We start from the raw sequence: 6000 nt of genomic DNA, 5'->3' as shown, positions 1-6000 counted from the left end.
AATACTGAAAGTAGAGAAAAGATTGAAGAGTTATCATAAGGGTTGTTAGTCTCGCGTTGTATGTCATATAGAGCATGAAGGCTAGTTGGTAGAATCAGATAGCATCTGCAAAGGGGATATGATAAAGCCACCAATTACAAACAGGTACTGAACTGTACTACCCTTTCACATGGCATATAAACAAAGACCACCGATGGTCTTGAAACAGTGATCTAGATAAATCCAAATAGCCTTTGAGAACTGGTTTCCACACTTCTCATCTGTGGCATGGTAGCCCCATGGTAGTCTCCTATCTAAGTTTCCTGGTCTGAAATGCAATGCAGTTCCTCAGTTGGCATTCTTATGCAAGATATCTCGAAAAAATGTCATTTTAAAAAGCCACTTTGTAGAGGATGTATATTAGATCTGTGAAACTTAAACGCTTCCCTGCAAATGCAGCCATCATGGAAGGCTAAGGTTTTATTAAAGGATAAGCTAATTTAATAATCAATGCATGATAGTTTGGACAGTCACTGAATGGCATTTACATTTTTTAAGTACTCTATGTGGGACTCTGTCTGTACCGAGCATCCTTTAAGTCAAGATTTTAAAAAAAACGAAATGAAATATTTCCATCAGCCTCTCTGCCGATGTGAAGTGAAACAAAATGGGCTTCGTCTGGGTGGAATCTTTAACCCGGGCATTAAAACACAAAGTATTAGGTGTATGGACTGCAAACACTTGTGAATGCCTTTTGTTTGAATATGCACATGACTGACATGGTGCAAAGCTGCTCAGTTTGAGATACAGCAAGTCAATGTCCGCAGGAACAAAAAGAAAACGCATAACTGCCCCTTTAAATGACATTTGGCAGCCCCTTATTTATTAGCGTTTTCAGGGTTCACCCATGAAAATATGGATCCCAGGTGCAAATTGTTGCAGTAAATAGTGTGCTGACCCGAGTGTAAGACTCAACAAACGGGGAACAAAACAACTGGCGGATCAAGCACATGTTAAGGCAGCGCACTGCGGAGTTAACTGTTTGTGGGAAGCTGCTGTAAAACACATGTACAGTACAAAAGTAATTTTGTGATCCTGTGTGTATGTATGTATATGTATATATATATATATATATATATATATATGTGTGTGTATATATATATATATATATATATGTGTGTGTGTGTGTGTGTGTGTGTGTGTGTGTGTGTGTGTATATATATATATATATATATATATATATATATATATATATATGTATGTATATATATATATTTGTTGTAATCATTTGTTACTTGCCAACCAGGTACATAAATGATTTGTGCCAACATTTGAAAAATATTCATGATTCCAAAGTATTACTGGCCACTTTAATAAATCAAATATTCCATTGGCCATGTCATAAAAAAATTAATAAACCATTGTTTATTCGTAGCTATATACAAGTGCACCCTATGTTCTCCTCTCACTTTAAATGATACATCCAATATAATCATTTATATATGAGTATAATCAGCGGTACCCTGCCATGAATTAAACTAGATGTTTTATAATTAGGATGGTTTCTGACCAGATATCCTTATAAAAAAAGGTTTTGCATTGTATACAGTAATATCCGGAATTTTAATCTTTTGTTAGGAGGTAGACATATTAAAACAAACAGGTAAATGAAACGAGGCTTAGGAAAACTAAGAAAATCAGTGTCAAATAGTTATTTAATACCTAGGCTCGATTTTCATGCTTAAGGAAGACGATCGATGCGCTTCTGGTCTGACCTATATGTTAAGCCGTACAAATGCAGAAAAGTTCTCTAATACCTTATGTCCATTTAGTTCAACTGGAAATGATTGCTTGCAAAATACTATAAAATTGTAGGAATTGGTGTTGGAGATGTATGTTCTTTAGGTGCATATTTAGCAAAAAATGGCAAAAACACAGATAACATGACCCCAACAATCGCCAACATGTACCCCCATCCAATCTGACAGTCTCCTGCATAGTAGATGCTTGAGTTCTCACAGTATTTTTTCACAGTGTTAGAGTTCAGGCCAAAGGGATACACCAGCAGTCCGGAAGCCATGATGAACACTGAAAGAAAAAGATACATTTGTAAACGTTTGAAAGTTACCTGGACTTCTTAATTTTGAGGTCGCACATTACCTAAATTACCTAAATGGGCTGTATAAATATTAAGAACCCTTGGTCATTTGGCACAATCTCTACTTTCCGTGAGATCCACACTTTGGATCTATAACTCACTGTTACATTACTGCTGAGCTGGCATTTGGTATAAAACATACCAAAATCCGGTGCATGTTACTGCATACAAAGCTGTGCATGCGTTCCTCTTTTAATGAGAGTTAGAAAACAAGATTTCCGTCTTTTTTTTACTTCTTCCCTGCCAGCTTTTACTGAATAAGGAAGCATACTTAAGTACATTTCCTGTACATGATTTTAACAGGAGCTCTACAGTATAGTGTGTAGAAGAAGGCAGGGAAAGGAGTTAGAACTGTCATAACAAGAGGGATTTATACAGTAAAAGACACATGAACAAGAGGCATTAAAAAAAATAAAAAATTTGGAGGACTGAAGTATCTCATAGATTGAGGTCAAAGCAAAAGGATTAACATAATTATGAACAAAGGACAGTATAGCATCAAATTTAAAGTGATACAGAAGTATCAGCCGTGGAGTATTTTATAAAGAACACAGAACAGTTATATTTAAATGGGAAGCAGCATTCTTTGAATAGTCCCTTTCTGTCCTTCATTGATACCATAATGAAGATATGAACATAGTTTTACACCCATTAGCTTAATATTAGGTCTTGTGTTCCTTACAAGAGTTGCCTTCCTATATAATGGGGATGTTCGGAGGCTGCCTAACACCGAAGTTTGCAATGAACAAATGGAAGCGCACAATTATTGCCAGATGTATAAGAGATGAGTGTTTTGGCAATTAAGCCTCACTTGGTGTTCTGAACAGCAGAAGACTTTAAGTTTGAACACAAGCGAGAACAATTAGCAAAAAATCTTAGTGTTCTTAGACATTTCAGAATAACAAAATAACAAAATATATGCTAACTGTAAGAAAACTTGTTTTTTTCCATAAACGCCCAAATAAAGTGTGAGAAAACAATCTAGTGCTCTAGGCTGCTTTAAATATATATATATATTAAATGAACTGCCTCCATTTCTAAATGGGAAAAATTCTGTTGAATAGACTTTTTGCTTCTATAAGTCATGTATTAAGGAGGATACTGTAAATAATGTGGCTACTGAAAAAATTATCCTTGTGTACTGTTATGTTTAACCATCAGCATTGGTCATTTGTCATTTAAAAAAATAGTTCAGAATTAACACTTGATGATTGGGTGACACACTTCATTGCATCTGTAAAGAACAAGTATTCGGCTTCCTAATGCATAGGCTACCAGAAATGGCTTGGTGGCTAAAATCAGAAACTAGGGAACCAAAAATATTCATAATAATTATTCTACAATAATTGTACTTTTTAGGACTGTAGCGCACTGATCAGCGGTGTATTCTTGCCTAGGCCATATAGTGCTAGTGCAGCAGGCCAACGGGTGTGATTCACCTTATTGAATCATTGGGCAACCTGGCACTTCCATCAAACTGTGCCAACTGGCCTATAACTGTGCCAAACCAGCACTGCTTCCATAACATTGTACACGGTGCTGTGTGTCCTCAAGAAGCAGAGTCTTGGGATATGATGTCAGAGTGATGATGGAAGCTTTGGGTCACTGACTACGATACACTCATACCCACCATTCTGAGCTCTTGTGACCAGCAACATCTGGGAAGTACTGTGAACATGCAAAAAAATATCCTAAATAAAGTAACAGGAATTTCTCTCATACCGCACATTTGAGCTATTAACTGGGCCAGGGCTATGAGGCCTCCAAAGTTATGCTTCTGACAATTATATTATCCACATTTAATGTTTCTGGAAAGTCATCTAACGAGGAGTTCTTTCTAAAGAAGGGGGCTGCACGTCAGCAAGTAGGAAAAAAAGTTTAAATCAAAAGGTTACCGCTCAAATAAAGACATGAAGATGTAATATACTGCACTGAAGGGCGCATCTGTTCACAGCTCCTTTCAGAGAAAATAAGCACCATTTTTGTTTTGTCTGGCCATCCAGCTGGGGAGCTGATATGGTTATACAGGTCCACCGTGTGCAATCATTCCTCTCATTGTTTCCAAATGACATGACAGAGAAAATAGTATGATAAGTGAAAACTGTACAATGTGCTCTCTGTCTCCGCTGCAATTATGGCCCAAGATACGTTCGTCATCCACCAGACAACCATTTACAGAGGGATTTGGGAATTTTCCAGTAGAGAGCGAGACAGTAGCCAATATTCTATGCCTTCTCTTGGCACAAGATGCTACCAGCTGCAAAATGAGGCATTCTGAAACTACAACTGCATTTTCTACCTGTCATCATACTAGGATCATACCCATGACAATTAATACATCTACCTTTCAGATTTCTGGAATATTTTTATATGTTTAATAGTAAATTAACACACTGACACTGACATTTGACACTGTGCAAAACTATGTAAACCCCTCCCCCCCCATAAACACACAGTATGTACAACCCGTTAAGTAGTCTCCCAGATGCTGTGAAATATAACTTCTGTAGTGCTCAGCCGGACTGGTTTGCATACGGTGAAATATGTAAGGGTACACACTGCTAAGGGTCCAATCGCTAAAATATCAGCTGAGATACTACAAAGGATGCCTCCTGTTTCGTAGAAAACCGAAAGAGCCACTAAAATCGTACACTAGGCTAAGGCTTCTGTAACACTGGAAAAATTGCCCCCTATCCCAATATAAGTATTGCAAATCATGTAATGTGAATTCAAGGACACTCATCTGCATACCTCCCAAGTACCCCGATTTTCACAGGACAATCTCAATTTATAGGCACTGTTCTGCTTTTCTGGGCCAGTTGGAGATATCATTTGATCATTTTGCAGGAAGCTGTAAAAAAACCAGCTGTTGCTGTACAGACCTCTATCATAACTTCTACGTAGGTATAGTGGGCACTCCTGCTCCAACTATGCTCTCTCCTGGGTCCTGCCCCCTTCTCGCCTCTAGTTACACCCCCCCAACACAGGTTGGACACCTAAAATGTTGAGAGGTGTGCATCATTGTCTAGGGCAAGGGTAGGCAATCTTTGGCTCTCTAGATGTTGTGAACTACATTTCCCTTGATGCTTTGCCAGCATTATGACTGTAAGAGCATTATGGGAGATGTAGTCCACAACATCAGGAGAGCCGAAGATTGCCTACCCCTGGTCTAGGGTATTGAGAATGTAGGGGCCGTGAGGGTTCCTCCTTTATGGGCAAGGAATCAGCCCAGTTACATCACAAAATGATTTTAAAAGGAACCACCTACCCCCTTTCCAATTTGTTTTAAAATCTCCTTTCTAAAAAAAATTTTGCAGCTCCCATAGGGGATTCCATGAAAAGCAGCTTGAAGAATACAGGAGACTGCGCTGACAAATCTATTTATGCTAAGCATTAGTGGATTACTCGTGATTATATCTACATACTCTCTATGAAATGGTTAAGATGGACTCAGAGCAGCAGAAGCAAAGCCAGGGCTAGTCATTTAGCTGGACCTGGCTCGCTGATCTATGCTTGAGACAAGGCAGAGCCTCTCATCAGATACAGAACGTCCTTACACTCATACTTCCAAATGCACAACAGGACCCCCAAAAATAGAAAGGGAATTTAGTTTACTTGTACTCCTGTTGGCAGATACAGCACAGTGGTCAACCTGGCCCCTTGAACCCCCCCTCCCCCATATCTAACCCACACTAGCACACATACTCACTATAACGCACACTAAAACACACTTTAACTCCCTCCCTCCCACACCGTTACACTAAAACATACTCACTTGCTCATACCTCACCTTATCAATCAAACCTCATACCTCACCCTCTCGCACATCACACCTCACACCTTTTTGGGGGGCTTCCCTTATA

The 6000-nt window shown here is 38.7% G+C and overlaps 1 pseudogene; it reads right to left on the bottom strand.

The window, feature by feature from the left end:
- Positions 1 to 1840: 1840 nt before the first annotated feature.
- Positions 1841 to 6000, bottom strand: part of LOC149286055 (LHFPL tetraspan subfamily member 7 protein pseudogene) — a 96875-nt pseudogene continuing 92715 nt past the window's right edge.

Source organism: Sceloporus occidentalis, unplaced genomic scaffold (assembly GCF_023333645.1).
Source record: "Sceloporus occidentalis isolate IW3139 unplaced genomic scaffold, rSceOcc1.0.p SCAF_72, whole genome shotgun sequence".
NCBI lineage: Eukaryota > Metazoa > Chordata > Lepidosauria > Squamata > Phrynosomatidae > Sceloporus > Sceloporus occidentalis.
Note: the sequence above shows the minus strand (reverse complement) of the source record. Positions and strands in the feature narration are given on the sequence as shown.